A 25,445-nucleotide genomic window follows, 5' to 3' on the forward strand; every position below is an offset into this window, starting at 1 on the left:
GTTCTCAGAAAATTTACAAAGTTGTAAAATTGGAGTTGGTCTTGAAAACTGGGGCATAAGAGGAGAGGAGACACTCTGGAGTGCCCCAGAGAAGGAGGACGCTGTGACAACTGCTCAGGCTCTGTTCCCCTACTGAGATACCTGAAGCTGGACACCGTGCTATGCAGGTTTTCCAGGGCTTGGCAGGAGGCCAGAAAAGCACTGGGCACTGGGGTGCCAGAGATGAGAGAGGCCGAAATGCTGAATGCAGAGCAGAGATTGAGGAGGGGATTGGGAGGGGGTGGCTGAAGGGGCTGTCGGACAGGGGAGAGGGAGAGTAGTTGAGTGATGGAGGCTAGTTCTGGAAAGGTGGCTGTGACCTTTTTCTAGGGCCTTACTTTGTTGGGGAGAAAGTGGACGGAGGACTTCAGAGAAAGTAGTGTGATGCCCTGGAGGCAGAGAAAGCCCACAGAGATGGGGAAGGAGATGGATCAGTGGGACCTGGCTCAGGACCTAGACAGCAGCACAGGCCCCTCTGCCAGTCTACCTGAGGGGCCCTGGCACCAGAGGCAGGGTGGGCGTGGGTAACAAACCTTTATGAAGCTCAGACAGTCCTGGTTGCTAATTCCTGCTTTGCCATATACGAGCTACGTGTCCTTGGACAGGTCACTTCTCTTCCTCAAGCCTCAGTTTCCTCATTTGTGAAATACCTTAATCACTGCAGGATTACATGAAATAATGCATAAGAAGGATCTTCGGGCTGCTGGGGGAGCCATCAGTACATGCTAGTTGGTATTTTTATTAAGAACTTTACCCAGTTCTGTGGAGGACACAGAGAAGCAAGATAGAGCCCCACCTCCTTCCTGCTAGAACTCCCTGTAATGAGGAGAGACAGATAAAAACAAGGGATTATTATCAACTAGAATATAATGCAGTAATTGTTAAAACAGTAGCATGCCTGCTAAGGGAGCCTGGAAGAGGAAATAATTAGTTCTGCCGGGAGAGGTCAGGGAGGGCTTCCCAGAGGAAAGGACATCGGAGCTGGGCCATTAAGCAGATCACCTGGCAGAGAAGAGGGAGAAAGTTGTCACAGGCAGAGCAGCTGCATTGAGCAAAATCAGGGAGGCGTGCAAGAACAGCCTGGGTTTGGGGAATAGTAGTGAGGAGTGCTGCTTGCCTGCAGCCTGACAGGACCGGGTGGTAGTGGACTGGAGGGTCTTTGAGGGCCAGAAATTCTGGGAACAGGCTTGAGCTAAGGGCCTGGGCTAAGGTGTGTGGATGGATTCCTGCCACAGTGGGCAATTTCTGAGCTCTTGTCAGCAAGGGAGTGACATGCCCAGGAGAGGACAGAGGAAGGGGGTGAGAGACAGTGCAGGCAGGCCAGCGAGGAGGCTGCGCCTCAGATCAGGCCCTGTCCCCTGCAGCCACGCTGCAGTGCCCCTTCTAAATGAGTTCGCGTTTAGAGAGCCAGGGCCTCTCTTCAGCAGTTAGTCATCACTGGTACCCAGAGCGCCCAGGGGCTGCTGTTGCTGCTGTTGCTGCTGCCCACATGACCCCTTGGGAATACAGTACCAAGACCTCTAGGTACACTCCTGCCACTCTGGGGGTGCTCTGAGAGCCCCCCACTAGTTTGGGGGCCATCAGGAGGCAGCCTTGGACTCTTTTACAGGAGGAGTGAAAGGACAGTCCCTACCTGTTAAGTTGATTTTCCTTTTCAAAAAAAAAGAGAGAGCTTTGCTGATGAAGAGCGATAAGTGTCTCTCACTGATGAGGAAAGTATTTTAATAACGTCTGCTGACGACTCTTGCCCTGCTCTGCAAAGATAGAAGCTCATTCTTCTCTCTTTTAATAACCCAGCACTGCTGGGGAGCCTGCTTTGGCTGCTCCCTTCTCCTCACCCCAGTGGCATGCAGCCCTTGGCCCCCCAGCTCCGGTCCTTTCCTGCTTCCTCCGTCCCTCTCTTGTCCCTGCTGCCAGATTCCACTCTCCTCTTCTTCCCTCCCGTGCCTTTCCATTTCTCTGAGAGGGTCATGAGGCTGGAAGGGACCTTATTAATAGGACACTCATTCCGAAGAGATGGGTGGGCTGGCCAGTATGTGATGACCCCAGTGGTGATCACAGAGGCCGGAGATCTGGCTGAGGAGATTCGTCCGAGCAGATAAAATATGATTCTCAGACTTCAGTTTACTTTCATTCATGTAATGGAGCTTACTGAAAACAGCTCCAAGCCCAGCCCCTGAACTTGGGTCTCTAGGTCTGCAAAGGGCCAAAGCATTGTCATTTCCATGGGAGACTGAGGCAGGAGGCTGGCAGTTACTCTTTGAGAAACTCAGGGGCACACTCCGACTAGTTGCGGCCCCAGACACTCCTGCTCCTCCCATCCGAGAGCCTTTCCTCCAACTCCACCTGTTTTCAACAGTCTACCAAAGTCCTGAGCCATTTTGCTGGTTCAGGAACTTGCATGGTAGGGTATATTAAAATTGGTTTTGCAATCCAACGTTTATTGACCTTAGGCATGTAAAGCATTCAGGTGAGCACTTTGCATGCCTCTCATCTAATGCCCCAGCCATGCTGTGAGGTGGGTCTTATTATTCCCTGTCCAGACATTAAGTGACTTGCCCAGAGCTTAAGGCAGAGCAGGGACCCAGGCCTGAGCTGTCAGTCCTTCCGAACATGCCCCTTACCCGTACTCCATGCTGCTCACAAAACGAGTGCATTGGAGATAGGCCAAAGGAGAGGAAACGTTATGGAAATTTCTTTCATGGAAACTTCTTTTCCCAAAAGAAGTTCAAAGGAAATTGCTCTTCAGGAAGAAAGGCCTGTTTCCCCAATTGTTTCCCTTTCCCCACGCCTTCTTACATTTGGCCTGGTGTCCCTCCTCCCAAGTAACTCTCTCTCCCCACTCCACCCACGGCCCTGGACTCAGTTCTACACTACCCAGTTTGCCATCATTCTCCCAGGCTCTTCAGCCGGTAACATGTAAGTTCCACTTGACACCCTCTCTCCTTCAGCCCTTACACCAAACCCTGGGGACCCCTTCACTGCAGTCTCTCTGAGCTTCACCTTCGGATTATTTTCTGGCCCCCACACCAGCCTCCGCTACCTTCACCACTTCATGCCTGGAAGACTTCCTTCATTACCTTCCTAGTTAGAATTCAGTCCTCCAACTTTCCAATATCCTAGGATGGCAGCGTCAGTTACATCTTCCTAAACCCGCTGCTGTCATCTTGCATTACCTTGCTTAACCATCTACTTTGGCTCCACACTGCCCTCCCCACTGAGTCTAAACTCCCCTGCCACACAGCCCACGTCTCCCAGCTTCAGCAGCAACAATTTTCCTTTCCTGTAGGTCCAACATTTTATACTACGTTATTTCCAGCCACTAGGTCTTTGTTTATGCAATGTTTGCCCTTGGACAAGCCCCCTGCCTTTCATTTTCTCTAATCTCAATCCTTCCTTCTTTTACCAGCACAGTTCCAAACTCTTCGCCTCCACAAAACCTTCTCCAGCTGAGCCTGCTTTCCATTATTTTTAATTCCCTAATGCTCAGTGTGCATGGTTGGTATTGCACGCCCTTAAACTTACTTGTTTGTTGTCTTAGAATTACTGTAAGGTTGTTTCAGGTCTGTGTGTTTTTCTCTCCCCAGCCAGATGCTTTTGATGGTTAAGAACAATAAGCAGACCTTTCTTGCTCTTTGGCATCCCCTCCCCCAGAACACGGTGAGTGGCTTTAGTAACTTTGTATTGAATTGAAACAATTCCTAAATGACCATCCCTTTAATTACAATGAATGACTCCAAAGTCCAAAGCCAGTGGAGTGTGTGCTTTGTGGATAGAAATGATCAGCTGAGATAATGGGGACAAAGAACCCTGGACTAAAAGGTAGGACACGGGCTTTGTAACTGCACATTTTCTGCTGAGCAGCTGTGTGACCCAGGGCAAGTAAGTCTCTCCATTTGTCTGTGGGGAGGGGTCAGGTCAGACGTTCTGTGAGCCCCTTCCCAGCCCTCACATTCTATGGTCTGTGCTAATCCACCCACCCTCTCTCCTCGCAAATGATCAAGGGCACATGTGTCTCTCTGGACCTTACTTTACTTACATGTGAAATGGAAACTATGGTAAGAGTAGCTAATTTATATAATTGTTGTAAGGATTAAATACAATTAATTCCGACAGCTCTTAGCCTAGAGCCTGGCCCATAGAAAGTGGTCAATAAATGGTAGCTATTATTAAGTCACTTGGCCAGGGTGAAGAGAGTGGGGTGTGCCCGTAAATGAAAAGGATGCTGTCCCATAGTGTCCCAATTCTAGTAGTGAGTCTGAGAGTCCATGAAGCCATCTGAGCTCTGAAGAGGTCAAGGCAGGGCCCGGATTCAGGGGCCAGCCAGGCAGCCTTGCCATGACTGGAGCACCAACTGTCCGTTAATGGCAGCACTGCTGGCAGTGGGGGTGACCCTGTTGTATAGTCCCATCGATTTTCCCATTGCTTTTTTTTAAAAAAAAGATTTTATTTATTTTTGGAGGGCTATAGAGGGAGAAAGAGAGAAACATTGGTGTGTGAGAAAGAAGCATCGATCTGTTGTCTATTGCACGTGCCCCAGCTGGGGACTGGCCTGCAATCCAGGCATGTGCCCTGACTGGGAATTGAACCAGCGACCTTTCGCTTTGTGGGACAATGCTCAACTAACTGAGCCACGCCAGTCAGGTCCCATTACCTTCGAATGCTATGTATTAAAGGCTTTGCAGGTCCACTCTGTTACCTTCTTTCTTTATTATCTCCAGAGCCTGCCCAACTGCTTGGGAGAATTAAATTGCTTGGATACAGTACACCTTTCCACAACATGAGGTGCCTCTTCTTGGGCAGAGCTCAGAAGTCAGGAGCCTTGGAGTTCCTCCTGCCTTTCTCCTCAGGTCCTGCGCACACTGACAAGGAACCTGCAGGGAGCAGACTGGGCGGGTGTCTCCTCTGGTCTCGCCTGGTCTCAGCCTGCTCCTGGGAAGTAACTCTGCTGCATCGTCCTCTCCTGTGTTCCTCATCTCCCTTCCTGTTGGCCCCTTCTGTCCCTGCCCAGACCCCAAGATCCACGCTCTGGCCCTGCCTCCTGGTGGTCTCTTCGTTGAGTGATTCCATTTAGTTTTCTGGACCCTAATACATACATGACTTCATAAAAATCCTTATTCTGAACTCACGTCGGCCTTGATTTGCTTATTTGTGAAATGGGAATATGAGTTCTCACCTCAGGACCAGCGGGAGATGAGGTCCATGTGGTTCACTAAGCAACAGAGGCCAGAGCAACAGCACTGCTCGTTAGTTTTGAGGGAAGACCAAAGATAATGAGGTTGATATTTCATAGTACAGCACATCTATGCAAATCAATTTTCTCCCATTCACCTTGAAAAGCAAAACACCAACTTACAGATGTGACAGCAACCCATTCTCAGCTGGCATCCCCGTCAGCAAGTCTCCATCCTCTGAGGGTCGAGTGAGTGTTTAATGTGGCCAATCAGAATTAAGTCTGATAAAGAAACTAAGTGATCAAACATAATACTCTTCTCCTCCCTTGCAATGATATAAAGAAAGGATAGACTTTATTGTTAAATTAGCATGAAGGGTCATCTCAATGAGGGCATTTAAAAAAATAGTTTGGAATAAGTGTTGTTTCCCAAGGTGACAGCTTTGAAGGCAAATGCACTTATATGATTAAGTTTTGATCTACTTGTATGTTAAATAGGACCTTTTTGGTGGTAAGTAAAAGAAAGAAATCCCTAAGGGGAAAAATAATTTATTGTCTCAGTGACTGAAACATCCACAGTTAGGTCTTGCTTCAGGCATAGCTGGATCCAGGAGCTGAAATATATTTAAGACCTAGTTTTTCTTGATTTCTCAGCTCCTTTCCTGTGCTTTCTTTTTGTTCTCAAGCAGGCTTTCCAAACAGGGTGGCCCTCAGCAGCTCAAAATTCAAACCCAATATAAAAGAGTGCTTTACTTTCCCACCAGTTTCAACAAAAGCCCCAGTATGGGCTCTTACTGGCCCGGCTTCTGGGATGCCCTTCCCAAAACAATCACCATGGCCCAGGGGATGAAATTCCCTGCACAACAAGGCCTGGGACATATGTACATTCCTGAAACCAAATGTACCCCATGTGACCGACAGTGGGGAAGGGATGGCCCCACAAAGGGAAAATGAGGTGCTGGTACCAGAGGAGGGGCAAACACTTGCTTGGCCGACAAAAACAACAGGGATGCCTGTGGCCTTCTTTTTAAATGGGCTTCATTGTTGCAATATTAAAGTGGTGCCATCAAAAAAGGTTTTCTTCTAAAATTTTACCCTGTTGCATTACCGTTCATAAAATAAATAGAACCGTAGATGCTTCTCAAAAGCAATTGATACTTGAGAAAAAAATTTTTTAAAAGGAACTGCTTTATTCATTTCTGGTTGCCTCTTACAGTGTCCTTGCACTGAAGAGTAGGGCATTCTTCTGGAGAGGTTTTCAGAAAGGTCTCACCAATTAGCATGGACATGTCCTCATTTGTTCTCCCCTTCACACAACATCTGGCTGGCGTGCTGGGCAACACTCTGTGGTTATAGAATGGATGAGTGGTTTCAAGCCCTTTTTAAAAGCAGAACTCTGTTTTACAATGGCCATCCCCCCAACTTCTCAAACCGATGACAGCGGAGCTGCTCTGGTTGACCTGGGATACGGAAGTCAAATCCCTTATGCTAAGCTTTCTCCTTATCCTGTTCTTCTGCTCCTCTCCGTCGGCCTCTGATTCGTGAATGCAGCGCCCAAAAGCCCCAGGAAATGCCATTTGAAAACCACTGGAATATAACAAGGTAATTGGCTCCAGAGAACAAATTTGATTTCAGCACCACAGTGGGAAGAAGCACAGAATGGACACTTTGGATGCTATACCTTCCTTATGTCATTTAATGCCCACGACAGCCCCATGAGGTAGCAATTATTACTCCCTTATACAGATGGGATGATTGAGGCTGTCCAGGCATAGAGATGGTTTTAAAGCTGGGTCTCTCTGATTCAACCCACCCCACAGCTCCTTGGATATTTCCGGAGGGCCTGCTGTACGCCAGGTGGCCTCCTGGGCGCTTTGATATGAACTGCTTCCCTGGATCATTACAAAACCCTCTCCCCCCCAAAAAGAATCCAGACACTAAAGACCACACACTATATGATTTTATATCATTTTCAAAGATACATCCCCCTAATCTACAACAACAGAAATCAGAAACGGCAGTGAAGCAGGGTTGGATGGGTGGTGGGTACGGACTGGGGAGGCGTCTGAGGCAGCCCTGTGCGGAGCTGGCGATGCTCTGTATCTTGATCGGGATGATGGTTACGTGGGTGTAGACAAAGGAAAAAACTAATCAGCTGTACACTTAAGACTTGTGTGATTTATCAGATGGAAGTTACACCTCAGTTTTTTAAAATTAAAACCCTATAATTTTAAGAAATCATCATTGTAAATATAAGGAAACTATGGTTCTGGAAGATAGCTTGTCTCGATCACACTGTCAGGATTGGGACCTTCCAAGGACTTTGTGATTCTGTCCTCCTGGCACATGGGCTCAGTTGGGCATTTTCAGTGGCCTTTGGGCAGGAGCAGTAATGTCAGGGATCGTCCTCCAGAAATCTGTGGTTGCTCTAGATGGTGGTCGGTCACTTCAGAGACCCATGGCCACGTCCTCTTCCTCGGCCTCCCCTGCCCCCGCCACACCCTCATCCTCCTCTCTACTGTTTTGCTTTGGTTTAGTGGCTCAGCTCTCTCTAATGTTTCTGTGTTGGTCTGAATGCTACGCAAGCCCTCCCTGGGGGTGAGGACGGAGCACAGGGCAAGGGGTGGGCTCAGAGCCAGGAAAGGCATGGGGACAGAGGTTGTGAGCGGGTGAAGGAAGGGAAGCCACACCTTCCCAAATGCCACCACGGATGCTTTGTTTTTGTTTTTTTAAGTATATTATATTGATTATGCTATTACAGTTGTCCCATTTTTTTCTCCCCTTTATTCCCCTCCACCCTGCACCTCCTTCCCACCAGCATTAGTTCACGTCCATGGGTCGTACATATAAGTTCTTCCGCTTCTCCATTTCCTATACTATTCTTAACCTGCCCCTGTCTATTTTGTACCTACCATTTATGCTTCTTGTTCTCACCAGAGATACTTTGCCTCCTGTCCAAGGCCTGGCCTCTGTTCTCCCTGGTGCTCAGAGCCTCCTGGGCTTGTCCCCAGGCTGCCCAGAGAGCCCTGCAGGTATCACTTCTGCCTTTTCAAACCCTGCCTAGTCCTTTGCCTCTTCCCTTACACTATAAAAACAGCTTCTATTTTTAAGCTCCATTGTAAGGGAGACCCTGGGATTCAGGCCAGGGATCCAAGGAGCTGGGAAACCTCAGTCCCAGGGGCCAGACCGGCCACATAACTGAGTGGATAAAACAGTAGTAGCTTGGCACCGACTGGGTATAAATCTAAGTCTGATGATGAATCAATGCGAGGCCCCTAGCAAGCCCCTTGCTCCACGGATCTGAGGTGCTGGGCTAGGGTCATGTGCAGAGTTAAAGGTCTGCCTCCCTCCAGTCCCCTCCCCCTCAGATCCATTCCCCATGAAGCTTTAGGGACAAATCAACCTGAAGCCCAAATCTGGCCACATCATTCTTCCACCTAAAACTCTCCAATGCTTCTCCTTTCATCCGGTAGCACAGGGGAACCATCAGAGGGTTTAAACAAGGAAGTAAGTGCTATACTAGAGTTGGCACCTGAGCCAAGTCTTTCAGGAAATGTGCAGGGAGCCCCCTGAGAGGACTTATATGAAGTTGGAATGACTGAGTAGGACAGGTTGCCACTGTCAAAGCCAGGCTGGACTATTCGGACTTCATATATAGGCACTGGCAATAGTGAAGATTTTTAAACAGAAGAATAATCTGGCCACAGTGTTTACCAAAAAAAATATTCTCTGTAGGATGATCCAGAGAAGAACTAGGCTGGAGGCAGGAGCATCATTTATTTATTCATTCAACAAGCATTTACTGAGCACCTATTATGTGCCAGGCACTACCAGGGGTCCTGAGGAAATGGTGAAAAACAAAGATATGGATCTGGGCCTTCTGAAAGATATCATCAACAGAAAGGAAAAATATTGGACAGGAAATGACCCATGTAATGTGAGGTAGGAGTGCTTACTGGGGAAATCTCATCCAGTCTGGGGTAGTTGTGATGTTTCAGCAGAGACCAAAGGATGGGAACCAGAGGTGCCAGAGGAAGCACTGTAGGCAGAAGGAACACACATGAAGATCCCTGCCCTGGAAAGAGGAACAGAACATCTTTGGAATTCTTTAAAAAGTTGAATATGGCTCAAGCTTAGATGGAGGGGAATCCTGGTAGATGAGGCTGGAGAGGCGAAGGGCAGGGGTGGTGGGTGAGGCTTGAACTGAGGGCCTGTGGGAAAGTTTATCATTTTAAAGATAAACTCTGGCTACAGGAGAACGGATGAGCGGAGGAGAGAGGAGGGATGTGGGGCAGCCACGTAGGAGGTCGTTGCGCTGCCAGGAGAGAGGATGGAAGCTGCAGCAGGGAGCGTAGAGGAGCGGATGGGCTCCAGGGCCCTGGGGAGGCAGAATGTGCAGGGCCTGTTGGGGAGGGAGAGAGAGGGAGAGGAGAAGGGGAGGGCTCCAGGGGTCCTGGCTTTGAGATGGCCACAGCAGAACAGTGAAAGCCTCTTTCCCTTTCAGTCCCTCCGGAACACTGAATCATATGTTCCATGCTTTGCCCTTTCGTTGGGTCATAGGCTCTTGGGAGCCAAATACCAGGTCTTGCTTTGCCCTGGACAACACCTGGCCCAGGACCTTCCAAGTAAAAGATATTCGGTGAATAGCTGCTAAATGAATGATAACCATCGAGGAAACATTTGAATTGATCCTGTCTGTGGCCAGTCATGGCCAGTCCCAGCCTTCTCTCCCCTCCACTCCCCACTAGTGGCAGGCAGAGCCCGGGGCAAGGGGCAGAAGTGGCTTGTGGGCACAGTGCCACCTGGAATACTTAAAACATGAATTGCGAGTCAAGTGGCCCCTCTCACAGTTAATCGATGGCAGCATATCCTGATCGCTTTCATTATTATTATTTTCTTATGCATGTGTGATCGGGAGATTTATTGTTGAGGCTACAGAGGCAAAATCAATTATTCATGTTATAAATTAGAAAATGATTTATGTCTACAGGAGACGGGGCCTCAGCCAGCCGAGCCCATTACAGATAAGCTTTGCTGAAAGGACCAAGATTTATCTGTAAACTTCACAAATTGCAGCTCACCAATCCAGTCCTTTTCCCAAGCCCTCCCCCAGGGCACCCATCCCTCTTCCTGAGTCATTCTGTCTTTTTCTGTTGTCCACCATCCCCTTGACTCTTATTTCCTCTCCCCATTTCCCACTGGCTTCTCTTTGTTCTTCTTTCCTATTTTTACCTTTGACAAATGCTTATTAGCATTTCTTTTGGGGGCAGAGATGCTTAAAGCTCCTAAATAAACTTTCTGGTCTCTGGATGTAGCCTGCCCTGTACCGGGAAGAGTTAGGTAACAGAATGAAGGGGAAGAATCCTCTTCATTCGGTCCATCTGCAAACCTATCCAGAGGATGAAGGACTGAATCCCATCTCTCAGAACAGGTAAATCCTGCGTCTGGTAAAACCATCACCCAGGCCTTGCATTCTGTCTTTCTCTGCGAGACAGAGAACAAGGCAATGAGAAGCAATGTAAAGATGTGGAAAGCCCACGGCTGTCCTGCCAACTGTGTGACCTTGGGCAAGTTATGCTCGCTGAGCCTGTTTCCTCATCTACCAAATGGGTTTCTAGCACCAGCCCTACCTCATGGGGTGGTTGACAGAACAACACAGAAGGCAGGCAGGAGCACCAAGGGTGGCAGCCCCAGCACGGTGCCTGTCACACAGGAGTGCCCCCAAGAGGTTCATTTCCTGAGATTAGTTTCATCTGGGTGTGTGGACAAAAGCTTGCAAGTGGAATGTCCTTCTGTCTGCCATTCCATTGTTGAACAAGAACAGCTGCCTGGGACTCGAAGAGGAATTGAGCCGGGATCCTGAGAGTAAGGGAGAAGTATGTCCCGAGGCAGCCACTCCAGCGAAGGCGTCACAGGTGTGGGGAAAGGCCTCTGCCCCAGGAGTCAGAGAACCCAGGTTCCAGACTTGCTCTCTTATGAACCTGCGACTAGGGCGAGTCACATCACTCTCTCATTTTCCCCTCCGGTCAAATGAGGATGGTCATGCTTCCCTGCCTACCTCGTAGGTTTTTGTATCATGTGAAAGGAAGGCTTTGCAATTGCTCCGAAAACTCAGAACCTCTGAACAATCTTGGTAAGAATCACAACACCTTACAGCATTCTTATTGGATGATATTATAGGAGAAAATCTGAAAAAATGGTTTTTGTTGGTCAGAGGGTAACTGTGGCAGAAATACACTTAAGAAGAATCAGTCTCTTAATGAGTGAATGTACCTAGAATGCCTTGAATAACTCCAAGTGCCCCTGAGGGAACTTTGCACTGGATCGAGGGCTGTGGTGGCCCTGCCAGACCACTGATGCCTGAACCCCTGGCCCGGCCAGACTCCTAGATCCAGGGCCAATATGATGGCACAGCCTTATGTCTGATTTGGTGCAGTGGCCGGAAATTCTAGTCCCAGAGAGCATCACCCTCTGAGAGCCCATAATGGGCCAGGTACAGAAGATACCAGTGAGCAGCACACCGGGCTCAGTGGCTGCCTCAGTGGAGGAGGCAGACATGAAACAAAACCACACACACACACACACACACACACACACACACACACACACACACACCTATCAATTGCAAACTGCAAGAATATTCAATGGTAAAGATGTGCAGGGAGCTATGAGATCCAGGCCAGTGGCCAGGTCCAGTATGGGGAGTCAGGCTAGTCCCCCATGAAGATCTGGGTCTAAGCCAAGACCCAGAAGATTGAAGGACAAGTAGGAGTCCTGCATATCTATAATACAGGTAGCAGCATTTCCCTCCAAGGTAACGGTAGAGTCTATATATTTGGGCAAGAGATTGCGCTTGGGGTTCAAATCTGGCTAAGGAGAGAGAGGAAGACTTGAATCCAGGCAGAGAGAAGGGGAGAAGCATTTCAGAATGTAATGTAGGCCTTTCCCCAGAAAGCTACTTCTTGGAATAGAGCCTCATTACTAAGGTGGATATGAGATGCTGCCTGTGAAAATCGCAACTTAAGTGTTAGACTGCTATACATATCATAGTTATCATCATCTCTGGATTATCAAGGAAGGAAATCAGAGCTTTGGAGGAGAAGGAGGTAGCAGACAGACTCATGACCGAAGCCAGCAGCTGCCCCTGGGACACCAACCAGCTCAGATCGGGACGGGAGCATCAGCTCCCGCTGGAGAGGGAAGTGCAGGAAGGTGATGAACTAGCTTTGGCAATGCTTGGTTACCTTGTTCTGCCAATAAAGTCACCAGGATTGAAAAATGCGACGAACTCCCTCCCTTGCCCTTGTCCTCGGGTGTTCTATGTGTCTGAGCTGTTCTTTTTGCTGCCAAATTACCTTTGCTCCCCTCCCTCTGAAAGGCTGGTGGTGAAATGACCCCACTGTGTAGGTGATACAGCTACGCCGAATGCAGTAAGGGTGTGGCTGGTGCTGAAACTAAAGGCGGCTGGGCTCACAGGGGAGGGGAGACGGGTCTGAAGGGAAGGGGCCGTCTGGTCTCTAATTTAAGGCGAGAGACAACCTATGGGGTGTTGTTTAAAGGTTAAAGGGGATCAGTCTAAGGTGTTTACCAGCACAGGTTCAGAATCAGGGAGGCCCGGAATGGAAAGGAATATGGATTCTGCCACTTTGCAGCTATGTGATCTTGCACAAGTTACTTAACTTCTCTGAGCCTCAGTATGCTGTTCTGAAAAATAGTGGAAATAGTATCTACCTTACTGAGTTGTTATAAGGATTAAAGTTACTTATTTAACTTAATGCCTGATGTTATTATAACTGTTCATAGGTGGTAATTATTATTATTATTATTATTATTATTATTATTATTATTATTATCATCATCATCATCATCAAAATCATCATCATCATTATTACTCCTGCCACCTGAACCTACCAGCTTTCTCTCAGAACCTTGAGAGAAGGCCAGGAATTAAATTAAAGCACCCTAAGAGAAAGAAGGCAAGGTTGACAGCAGGAAGATAATTATGGCTGAGAAGAACAGAGGCTCGTGTAGAGAGTAAACTTTATCAAGAACCTGAAAGCCCTACCCAAAACCCCATTTTGTATGTCATTAGTGGGGGGCGGGGGTGGGCACAAGAATAGAGCAGCCAACAAGATTTACCTGCCTGGCCTATGCGGGGTGCAGGTAGGTTGTGAGATGGGAGCCAGATGGATGTAATTGCAATTGAGTTTGGGTTTTCCTCTTTAAAAGGATCTCTAAGCCTCTGTGCAGGAAATAGTTCAGTATAAATGTAATAAATACTGAATAAATTTTTGTTGAGAGGCAGGGAGGTAATAGGGGGGATAGGAGGGAAGAAAGAAGAGGAAGAGAAGGAAGGGAGACTCCAAGGGAGGAAGCAGCAGGAGCAGAGTGGGGATCTGGGCTCACACCTGTGCCCTGTCTGTGATACCTGCCAGGTAAGCAGTCTGCATCTGGTCAGCAGCACTGCCTCAGAAGCTCGGCTCTGTGCGCGTGCTATAGAGTCTGATTACTCGCCACGCAGCTCAGAGGCCTCCAGCTGGTCCACAACCCCTCCCTGCGGGTCCTAGCAAGCCTGCAGCTCCCTCAACTCCAGCCCCAGGCTCAGGCAGAGCAGTGCAGGTAGGAGCTGGCTACTCCCAGGCCGCTCCCTGCCTCCCTCCTCCTCTGACCCCACGGATCTTTTCAGCTGCCATCCCAGTTTCTCTCCTTGCTTCACTGACCAAGCAGCTCATCTGCGCGCAGTCCCTCAGACTCCAGAGCCTTCCACACCTTTGTCGCATTGGCCTGTTTGACCCTTCCTAAAGAGCACCATTGTCTGAAACCTCCCACATCCCCCTGCCAGCTTCAAACTGCCTATTCCCTCGCCTCCTTGTTACTGATTCTCCCCTACTCTCCTACTAAGGTAGCTTCTTTCATCCTTTGGGTGGTAGTCCCACTTAGTTTTGAATTGAATCAATGTGTCAGGTTCTATCCAGGTCATATTAGGAGAGACCCCTCTCCCCAGAGCCACCTCCAAATTTAACGATCTAGTACATTGCATGCCACCCTCCACCCCTCTCCTCCTGCCAAAGTGTACAGGTGGTGTTTCCATAAGTCCCTTCATTTACCTTCTCTCTTCCAGTACTGATTGCATAGAAGACCCAGCTCAAATGCCACCTCCTCTATGAAGTCTTCCCAGAGCTCAGTCATCAGAATCAATCACTAGCACTTTTCATACAGCAATGCTTTAAGCACAGCTCACAGGCTGCCTGCGTTAGATTCGGTCTCCCCACCCAACCCCTACTCTAATTTTATAAACAAGAGCCCTCCCTTATTCATCTCTGCATCCTTGGCACCTAGCTTGGGTACTACAATAATGTTGACTAAATGGTGGCCACTATGGTCTGGCTGGCTTACCAGGTACTCAGCTCCCTAAAAAGATGTAACATGTTGTTAAGAAGGACATTGCTTCAGGTTCACCACCCTCCAAGGGTGGAGTGATGAGACGGCAATTTTCCCTGTCCCAACCCATGGCCTGCAGTGCACACACAGAATGTCCCCTATGAGAGCAATTCCTGTCTGTTGTGGCACCACCGTGTTGTGACTCTCTTCTACAGCAGTGCTCGTTTCTACCAGGACCTCCACGTCCCTTTCATCCCCACACGCAGACAGCCACTGAGTACTTCCCCCACCTCCACACACCTTTTCACTTACATAGTTTCCTTTTTCCTCTTTGGAGAATAAAAGACACATAGTTTTGACCCATTAGCCTGTATAATTACCCAAAATAATTGAATTTGGGCCAGAATTCATCTTTGTTGCTTTCCCAATTTCCATTTTCCTTGTCAATGACACCTTTGGGTTAAAAATCTCAGGCACTTTTGCCTCTTCAGATTCACTCCTTCCCCAGAGCTAAAGAGTCAATTCATTCTTGGCAATGTTTCCGGATCCATCCTTCCCTTCCCAACTTTAGAGTTGCCATTCATCATCAAAACCTCAACACCTCGTACCTTGAGGACAGCCCATATGGAATGCGAGAGCAGAAAACAACATTAGAAATCACGGCCGAAGTTTCTCGTTTTAGAGATGGGGACACTGAGGCTTAAATGTGAACTAACTGCCCAGAGTCAGCTGAGAGACAGTGAACACCCCACGAGGACAGGGTCCATGTCTGCCACGTCAACTCTGCACTCCCAGCACCTGGCAAAGTGGCACATAGCGTCCAACTTAATAGGTATGAGGCCTGACTGACAGAACCAGATTCAGGGCTGGGTCTTCTGACTCCTGGTCCAGGGCTCTTTCACTCTGCCAGTGCAATGGTCACCTGGCTCATTCCCAGCCACCAGTCCCTACCTTGCAATCTAAACTGTGCTTCTCCATCCAACAAATGTTTCCTTTAACTGGCTATTCTGCTTCTGAACTTAACACAGGTCCGTCTTTATTGCCTTGTAATGAAACATGCTATACCTCCTTTCTCAAATTGTAGGGGCATTAATTTTTTTCTTTCAGAAAAATATTGTATAGAGTATGTTGTTGAAGGTGTTAGAAGAGAATGGGCTTTGACATCCTAAATTCATGGAAATCCAGAGCTGATCTCCTGCAGTAGGATCCTAGGCCACGAAATGAACTGCTTGAACTGGCCTGATGTCGATAAGAAGGACAAGGACATAAGGTGGAGATGGAGGGCACAGGGCCAGGCACGAGAAGGTAGAGAAGCCAGAATTGGAGGAAACTGAGCCTTGTCTCGGGGAGGCAGAGGTCCACTGTGACCAAAGGCTGATCAAGTAGGGAAGAGGTCAGGACATGTTCAGTCTTCAGAATCAAAACCAGAAGGTGGTTTCACATAACAGGATTGGTGTCTCCACTGAGTGCTTCCCTGTCTAGGAGTCTGGGGCTGTGGAGCTGAAGGGAAGACTATCTCCAACTACCCTGATGTCCTTAGCCAAACATCCAATACTGTGGTTCTGCCTCTGCATTAGTTCACATGGGCTGCCATGACAAAGTGCCATATAGACTGGGTTGGTTTCATGTGAGGCCTCTCTTCTCAGCGTGAAGACGGCCATCTTCCTCCTGTGTCTTCATGCAGTCTTTCCTTTGTGCCCATGCATGTCTGTGTCCTTATTGCCTCTTATAAGGATACCAGTCAAGTGGGTTAGGGCCCACTTTAGTGACCCTGTTTTAACTTAGTTACCTCTTTAAAGATCCTGTCTCTAAAAACAGCCACAGAATGAGGTACTGGTATCCTTCAACATACGAACTTTGGGGGGACCAAAATTTAGCCCATAATGCCCTCTCTGAGGACAGAGTCCAGGATGGTATGGACACAGGATAAAGGCTGCAGAGGACTTACCTGGCTTCTCCTTGACATGTGTGCATGGCCAGGGAGGACTTGCATAACAGCTAATAAATGCTCACAGGTGTCGGGTGTCCAGTTACAGAGCTTTTAGAGGGTGCTGCTTCCGAGGCTGCGGCAGCCGTAGACCAGTTCTGAGCACGCAGTGTCTTCATTACTGTCCTAGGAAAGGCAAACTCAGACCGCAGAGGGGCATCCAAAAGTCTGCTTGGGCAGAATAAAGGGGTGGGACTCAGCTTGTTGTCCCCCGGCGAATGGGCTGAGGCTCTCCAGGCAGCAAAGAACTCCCTACAATGAGGGTTGGGAGCCAGAAAAGCAGGTCACTCAGCGGGACCAGGATAGTGGAAAGTAGAGAAAGGCTGCGAAGCCAAAGACACTGGGGACAGAGGCCTGGTGTTAGACTGATTGTGGTAATGGCTCCAGTTAATAACCTTGCTGAATTATACCCTCTACTCTGTAATTTGTAGTCCTGCCCACTCTGATTCTGGACTCAACCGTGTAATTTGATTTGGCCAACAAAATGTTAGGAAACATGTTTGCAAGCAGAAACTTGCAAGGTACTTGTGTGTTCCCATTCTTTGTATGATGGGGTTGCTGGCCATGCACTCCTGCCATGCCATGAGAATACGTATGGGCGAGCCTGCTAGACACTTGACAGAGAGCTGAGTTATCTCGTACATCCCAGTCATCCAACCGTCCAGTGGCAGCCATCCTAGATCAGCCAACAGCAAACGAACCACCCTACAAGTCCAGCCATTATAGGCAAGTCTTCCAGCTGCACCCAGCCTCAATCATCAACCCACAGCAAGCTAAATAAATGCATATTGTTTTAAGCCTCTCAATATTGGGGTACTTTGTTAGACAGCATTATTGTGGAAAAAAAACCCAACTAACTGAAGAGACAAAGCAATACAGGCAGCAGACAGCACCAGACAACAGTCAGTGATCCAGAAACCACAGATCTGAGGGAGACGAACAACTGGAGACCCTAAAACACCAGGCTGGCAGAAGACTGGAGGTCAGCTACAGCCAGACTTGAACCCTAATGTCAAGGCAGCTTCCTCCTTACCTTATACCCCAGAGTCTCCCCAAATCCTGCCCTTCACTCAGCCTTTAGTCAAGGTTATTTGTACATTTGCCTAATTCTCATACTAGATTTGATATGCCTTTGTTTATCCACCACTGTCTCTCCCCTCCTCTCCATCTCCCAAAGGTGCCAGAAAAACATACTGAACTAAGAGCCAAGAGGCCTGGCTCTTCTAATACTGAGTGACCTTGGGCAGCTCACTCCCTATTGCTGATACTCAGTTTTATTGTCTGTTAAATGAGGGGTGGGGCCAGGTGCCATCTAGATTCCCTCCAGCTTCGATATTCTAGGATTCCCTGTCACTAGTGATCCCAGATTTTTAGTCCCTTGCAGGTGCTTTCCCTTTACTTTCCACCCTCCAGTTTTCCTTGTCTTCCAGTCTGTATGCAGTTTGTTCTAGCTACCTGAGAAATAACACATTAAAAACCTGTGCATTTCTGGTGTCATCTATTATCAGCTTTCCCCCATCATCTATTAGGAAGGAACATTCCCCCTTATCTTCCTCTTGTTCCTAGTGTATTTTAAAGAATGTTTTTCTATTTCCTTTTATGTGTTTTGCAGGGTGCATCTCATTTCTTTTATTTTTTATTTTTCTCTTCTCACACCTATAAATTCTGGCTATTTCTTTGTTCTCTTCTTGGGCAATTGGGCCAAACTTCCTGTTTTTGCCTTTCCAACTGGCAGATCTATTCTCTCTGCAGCTTTTTGTGTGGCCAATGAGATTTCTCCTCATCACTTACCAACCTTGATCATGTTGGAGTTTTTTCAAAGGCTTTTAATTAATTCTGTATGCTGGAGAGCTGGTTGATAGTAACAGCTCGGCAACTTACCTGAGTGACCTTGAGGAGGTCCCTTATCATCTTACAGCCTCAGTTTCCTCACCTGTAAAATAGGGAAGTACCACCTGCCTTACTACTGGCCAGAGAGGTTATAAGGCTCTGAGGAGGAGATGGTAAGACAGTCTTTGTTTGGTAAACTGCAAAGAACTCCATAAAGAGAAGGGTCGTTGTTTTTGTGGACAGGCTTGATCTTCTGCCCTCTGGGCAGGGCTGCTCACCTTTCCTGGGTCTGTTTCCCACAACCTCCCCACTTCATCTCAGAAGGTAAGACCAGAGTACATAATATTTTCATTTGCCCAGTCTGACTCCCCATCATCTTTCTTCTGGTTCTCAGGAAAGGTCCTCTCTCACTTCAGGTGATGCCATTTGAACCATCATTCATGTGCCACGTGTGTCCTTTCTCCCCACCAGGCAAAATCATGAGACTCGGGCTGATCAAACAGAGCAGATACACTTGACAATCAGAATGTTATCTGTGACCGACACATGAAAATTGGGAGAGAGAAGGTACTTTTCTGCTGGTGTTGCCAATCAGAGACAGTGTGATTCTGGGACTCCCGGCAGCCATCTTGTCATCATGTCGTGAGAGCCCACCTCCAGAACACAGCAAAGCAGAGAAGGAGAGCTGAAGGAACGGGCAGAACCATGATGACGTCACGTGACATGCCTCCCTCCATTTCCCCTCCCCTCCAAGATTCAGCATACCTGAAGCTGGATCTACAGCTAGACTTTCTAGTCTTGAAAGCTAATTACATACTTTTTTGATTAGGTTTATTTAAGTTGGAGAAATTATCATCCTCCTCAAAGATCTCTGCCCAATATACCTCAAATAGTTCTGGAGACTCTGCTCCTCTAACCATCAGTTGGTGTTGTCCCAGGTCCAAGACAGCAAGGAAGCACTTAAAGGGGGGAGGAGAACAGAGGAGCTGGTCTTTTCCCCTATAAGCACACACAAGCTGTGTGCAGACTAAAATGTTTCTTCCTCCCATGGTGAACTTATGGGGGGAGTCATGAGGATTTAGAAAGACCCCAGGCTTTGGAGGGAAACAAACATGAGCCTTTGTCCTGCTCCACTTGTCAGCCGTGTGATTTCAGACCCATACCTTCTCTGGGCTCCTGTCTTATGAAACTACTCAGAAAAAAATGTATGTACAGATCCTGCCTTATAGTAGACACTCAATAAATAGTACCTAGTATGAAAAGTTTCCTAAAATTCATGAGTTCAACTTTCTAAACTGAAATTTTCTTTTGTGTTTCCTTTTTCTCTTGGAAATCTATGTTCTTACAGTTTTTGACCAACCAGTTCCTCCAAGATTCCTTCCAACTTTAAAATATTCAAAAACTTCTTCTTCCCTACTGTACCTGGATGTTGCTTGTGTATACTAGGCTCTTAATGACTGTTTGTGGGATGAATTAAGTAGGTGAACACTGAATTGGAAAGTGCATTCGCCTCATTATAGTTCTACCTACCTTCAGCACCATGGAGCTGTCCACAGTACTCGCTGCAACCAGGGAGTCAAGTCAGAATTTAGAACATAAATATGGATTGTCCAGCAGACTTCTTTAACTATTTCACATGTGTTAATTGGTGTCTCCAACCCAGAGGTAGGCTCCTTGGTAGGAGAGAACTTTTCATATGTTGTATTTTTCTCATTCTTCTAACAAATCTTTATGCAAGTTCCTGTGTTAGGGAGGTATCTATTGCTCTCAAAGAGCCTAGAGACTCCCCCAAGTAAATGTACAAAACCAAAAACTTTCCTCTATACATTTCTAGACAACATGGTGTCTGCTCCATGGGGATACAAACAGAATCACATGATAGTAAAGTGGAAAAAACCTTAGAAATCATTAAATATCACCCTTGGCACCTCATTCCACCTTCCCTACCACACTTTGTTTGTAAATGCAGAAACTGACGGTCCATGACTTTTCCAAAGCTACACTTCTAGTTTGTTATTTGTTTTTTAAACAACTTCCATATCTTCAGGTATTAAAAGCTTTTCATTTAACATTCTTCATACTTCTCTCTCTGGTCAATAGCTGCCTGGCATTCCTTGCCATGGGTCTACATTGCTCCTTTTTCCTCTGTCTTCTCCAGAAGATCCCCTGTGCTTTGTGTTCGAGGCCGCAACACTGATCTTTCCTTTTCTCATGTATTCTTTTCTCCCACATTCGTCTGGCTGCAGAGCTGGCCATAAATTCCAGCCATATGAATAATATCATGGTCACCAGTGCCAGGAACCCCTCTGACAGAGAATGTTTTGCAGATTGCCTCTGGGAAGTCAGGATCCCCCTGCCAGAATATCCTGTCCTCCTCCCCATCACTTTGGATATAGAATTATTCACCATGTCCTCTCCCTTGCATAGAGCAGGAAAACGCTTCCATCCCCCTAATGCTTATGTCATCCACGGGGTGGGGGGGTGGTATTATTCAGACATGGGACATATATCTGACTCAGAAAGGGGGACAAGAATCACCTGGTAAGGTCAGAAAAGTGAGGACCTAGGTAAGACCTTTAGGACCCTTTCAGATTGCTCCTTACACACTGAAGTTATCCATTATTCTCCCACTCTAACACCCTTTTATATGGATATGTCACCTCCACTTCCCTCTACCCGTCTCTGGAAGAGGCTTCCTGAGGGACAACTGTGCTTGGAGAAGAGGAGAGCAGAGAAGAAGACATGCATGTGTATGTTTGCTAGCTTATTGCCAGCTGACTCCCTGACAAGACTGTAAGCTCCGGGAGGACCAAAACCAAGTTGATTTGTTCACATTCTTTACCCGACCCCTGACACACAGAAATTATTCAATAAATACTTGTTAAATGAAGAAATAAATAAAAGCCAAAGAGAAACTGGAGAAGCAGGCAGAAGAGAAGCAACTCCTTGCGCAAATCTCTCTGTCTTGCAGCTAATGGAATGGGATGGATGAGAGGGCAGCCTATCTTCGGAGGCTTGTCCAAAGGGCTCTCTTCCTCCCTCCCCTTCCGCAAGGGCCAGGATTGCTTCCCGTGACTTCTGATCCAGGGCTGACATTAGTCTTCAGGGGAAGACACAATGAGCAGCTGACTCTCTCTCCTTATCCTTGTCCAATCATCTGTAACTGTGACAGATGGCAGCCAGGGAGGGCTGCTTGTGAAAAGAGGCAGAGGCAATGAAAAGACCAAGGCAGAGGGAAAGGAACTACTTTGGGATTTCAAATTCAGGTCACTCCTGAGCCTTTCTTTGGTCTTCCAGTACAGGCTGAGTTCTCTCTTCAGCCTGACATAGAGGGCTCTGGGGACATGGGTGGTCTGGCCAGCTTGTAGCAATCTCTGTGCAAGGCATTGCAGACAAGATCCTTAATGAAGGGGCCAGGAGACCAGATTTATCTTCGCTTCTTTAGAAATGCCCAGAAGTGCCATGGGCTCTGCATGTCTTGGCTTGATGATCTGAGCCTCCATTATTTGACCTTCAAACGACTTTACCAGCCTCATGGCCCATTATATTCCCTCTCTGCCTCATGGCATTCCCTTTATGCCCCCTATGATTTTTCAGAGAATTTGATTAGCAACTTCTAGAATCCTTACAGAGGAGTCAATGTGCAAGTATAGCCATAACTATTCTGAAAAAGAACAAAGAGAGGAATTTGTCCTATCAGATGTCAAGTCATATTACAAAGCTCTATGAATTTAAATAATGTGGTACTGGCTCAGGGACAGAGCAAGAAGACAATGAAACCGAACAGAATCCAGAAACAAACCCAAGTATTTAAGGAAATATGGTATAAGAAAGTTGCTATTTTTAATTAGTGAGGAAAGAATTAACAACTCATTATATGATGTTGGAACAATTAATCATCCATATGGAAAAAAATCAAGTTAGATCCTTACCTCACACCACATGAAATATATTCCAAGTGGGTTATAACCCTTAAATACTCGCCATTTTATTATTTACATTTCTTTAGACATGTGCTTCCATATCTATCTACCTTTGTATCATTCCCTCTCTCTACAACAGTGATTTGCAACTGGTGTGCTGTAAGAATTTTTAAAACATACAATATCTGACTATTTAGTCAGGGGCACTGACCTCCATCCCCTTAGATTTTCAAAAAAAAATAATGACAATAGCCAATACAACAACAGCCAACTGGTGTGAATGAATCAAAATCACAACTATTTTTCCATCAGATCAGCAAGAAATACATATTTTTGGTGGGCTGCAGAATGTTGGTAATTAGTTATGTGTACCATGAGATGGAAAAAGTTTGAAAATCACTGGTCTACATAAGTACAAGTCCTAACTCTGCCTCCCATCTCACCCAAACAGCTCTCCTCTGAAGGCCCAGGCTAAATGCACCTCCACATGGAAGCTTTCCCTCTTTTCCCCATTGGGGTGTAAGCTCCTCAAGGACAGGACCTGCATCATACCACTATATACCTATTTTCAGAATCTAGACAAGTCCCAGGTAAGAGTAAGGAGCTCTGAAATCTGAAAATATAAACAAATGGCATTGATTATGGTGATGATGATGGTGATGGTGGTGATGGAGAAGAAGTTTAACTCAATGCTTTGGTAAATAGGATAGATGACTCATTGTTTGCAAACAAAATAATCTTCATCAAGCACCCTAATTAGATCAATAATCAGAGCTTCATGTTCAGTTCCTTCTCTGACATCTACCTCTTAATTCCTGATTTGGAAATCGAACTTAAAATGATACTTGTTAACTAAGGCCATCCAAGAACTTTGGTGGCCTATAGATTCAGGAAGGTTAAAATGACACCATTTGGAAATAAGCAATATAATCATAGGATCAATTTAAAAAAAAAAACCCTCACCACTAGTCAATTAATTAAAAAGCATTTATTAAGCTTTTTCTGTGAGCCAGAATCTACACAAGCTACAACACAAAGGGCTAAATTCAAAGTAGTCAGCTACAAGGAAATATAGCACATATTCTAGTTCTGTGATTAACAACACAAATTTGAAATCAGAAATATGTGGCTCTAAATCCTGACTCTGCCACTTACTTTCTATGTGAGCTTGAGTGAGTTATTTTACCTCTGTAAGCCTATGTTTTCTCATCTATAAAATGGAGATAATATAAGTATTTTATAAGGTTGTCATGAGAATCAAATGGAATGTATGTGAAGCACTTGGCCCTTGGGATAGGAATAGACATGTAGGAAACACTCAATATACACTATCAATACTTTTTTGTTGTTGTTCTGGAACAGTAGTTTCCATCCTGTGGACAATAGATCCTAATGAGGCCCCAGAATTATTATAGGGGAACTCGAAGTCTGCATGACAACTAAGTAAAATCTATAGACTGAATAAATAATATGCTTCTTACACATGTCTTACTATTTTTCAAATGGATATAAATGCTGCTATAATGAAAAATAACTGATCTTAAGTTAGAAATATCATTGTTCACTTCATCACTTGCTATTTTCCCAACTTGTAAGCTACAAAAAAAGTAATTAATTAATCCTGAAATAGTGAGAAGATTTTGCTTCCTTTTCCTTGAGAAACTCAGAAACATGTACATGACTGGTAGGCAAAGGATCCTACAATCATTCTCTGCATAAGAGTCTTGAAAGAAAAATCCCCAACTGGGGATTTGAGCTGGAGGCTGTGCATTCCTCTCACTGCCTTTCCTTCCATCTGTAATTGCTTGAAGATGGGAACCAAATGACCAGGGACCTTCCTGATATCAATGCTCAGCTCAAGGTGGCTATACCACAGCTGATCCTCCAGATTTTTCAGAACCGTCACTATAAACAAGAAGGAAAGCCACAAGCAGAAGTGGGTCCACCTGGAGAGGGTGCTGGTGAAGAGAGACCCAAGGCAAGGTGAAGGGGCCACTTCTTAATAGAGCATAAGGGATCTGTAATTGTGAAAAGCAACATTAAGATTGATTTCCCTGCAAAGTGCCTTTTTCGTAAATGCTATCTTTGGGTGTTTAAGTAGATAATCTTTAGTTTCAGGAACTTTTCTGAGAAAATTGAACTTGAATCTTTTAAATGCTGAGATTTTATTTATTGAGAGCCCTTTTGGTCTCTGGTGACCCAATATTTTGGTCTCCTCTAAAGTGATTGCCGACTTTAGACTTCCCAACTGAAAAATCCAGGCAGGTACTGGGAGGTGTGGCTGAGAGGGTATGTGTGAATAGTGGGATTCAGCCCAAAGAGACTGTAAGCATCTCACTAGGGAAGACCCAGACACAGAAGCCAAGTGCTCAACCTTCCAAGCTCGGTGGGGGGGTTGGAGGGGGCGGAGAGTTAGTTTTGCTTTATCAGCTTCCAGAATTACAGAATCAACAAGCCACTGAAGCCCAGAGAGGGAAGACTCTTTCCCAAGGTCAAAGAATGAAGGTCTAGAAGAGCTGGAATTAGAATTCAAACCTCCTGGTTCACAATGATACCTTCTGAATCTGCCACATAGCCTTTTCCCACAATGACACCATGGAGAGGGAATCAAGGAGCCAGGAAGCCCAAGAGCTGAAGATAGGAAAAGACTACACAGACCTGCCTTCTGACATGCAGCTTTTGATTATTTCCAGAATAAGAATTTGGGGGAGCCACAGAATGGAGAAGGAAAGACACTGGACAAAATTTCCCTTGGCACGTGGCTAGGAATTCTACACAGGACAATCACTGATTGCTAGTCCCCGTTCCACCTCCCCCAGAAACACTAGAGGCTGCTTTACTTAGCGTCCAACTTACTCAGAGATAGAGACTTGAGAACAGATTCAAGGAGTCCGCTGATGGAAAATTAAGTAGCTCTGGAGTCAGCAGTGTGTGGATACCAGGTGTGCTATACTTATTTGAAATGTAACATGGTGCATTACAGTGTACTCTACTAGCTAAGCAACCCCCAAGAATATAACTCTGGTCTAATAATTCCCCCGCAAGCCTAGGGTAGTTGTCCTATTGGCTTGATTCAAGTCACATTCTTATTCTTGATCCAATTACAGTGGCC

This window comes from Desmodus rotundus, chromosome 4 (assembly GCF_022682495.2).
Source record: "Desmodus rotundus isolate HL8 chromosome 4, HLdesRot8A.1, whole genome shotgun sequence".
In the NCBI taxonomy this organism is placed as follows: domain Eukaryota; kingdom Metazoa; phylum Chordata; class Mammalia; order Chiroptera; family Phyllostomidae; genus Desmodus; species Desmodus rotundus.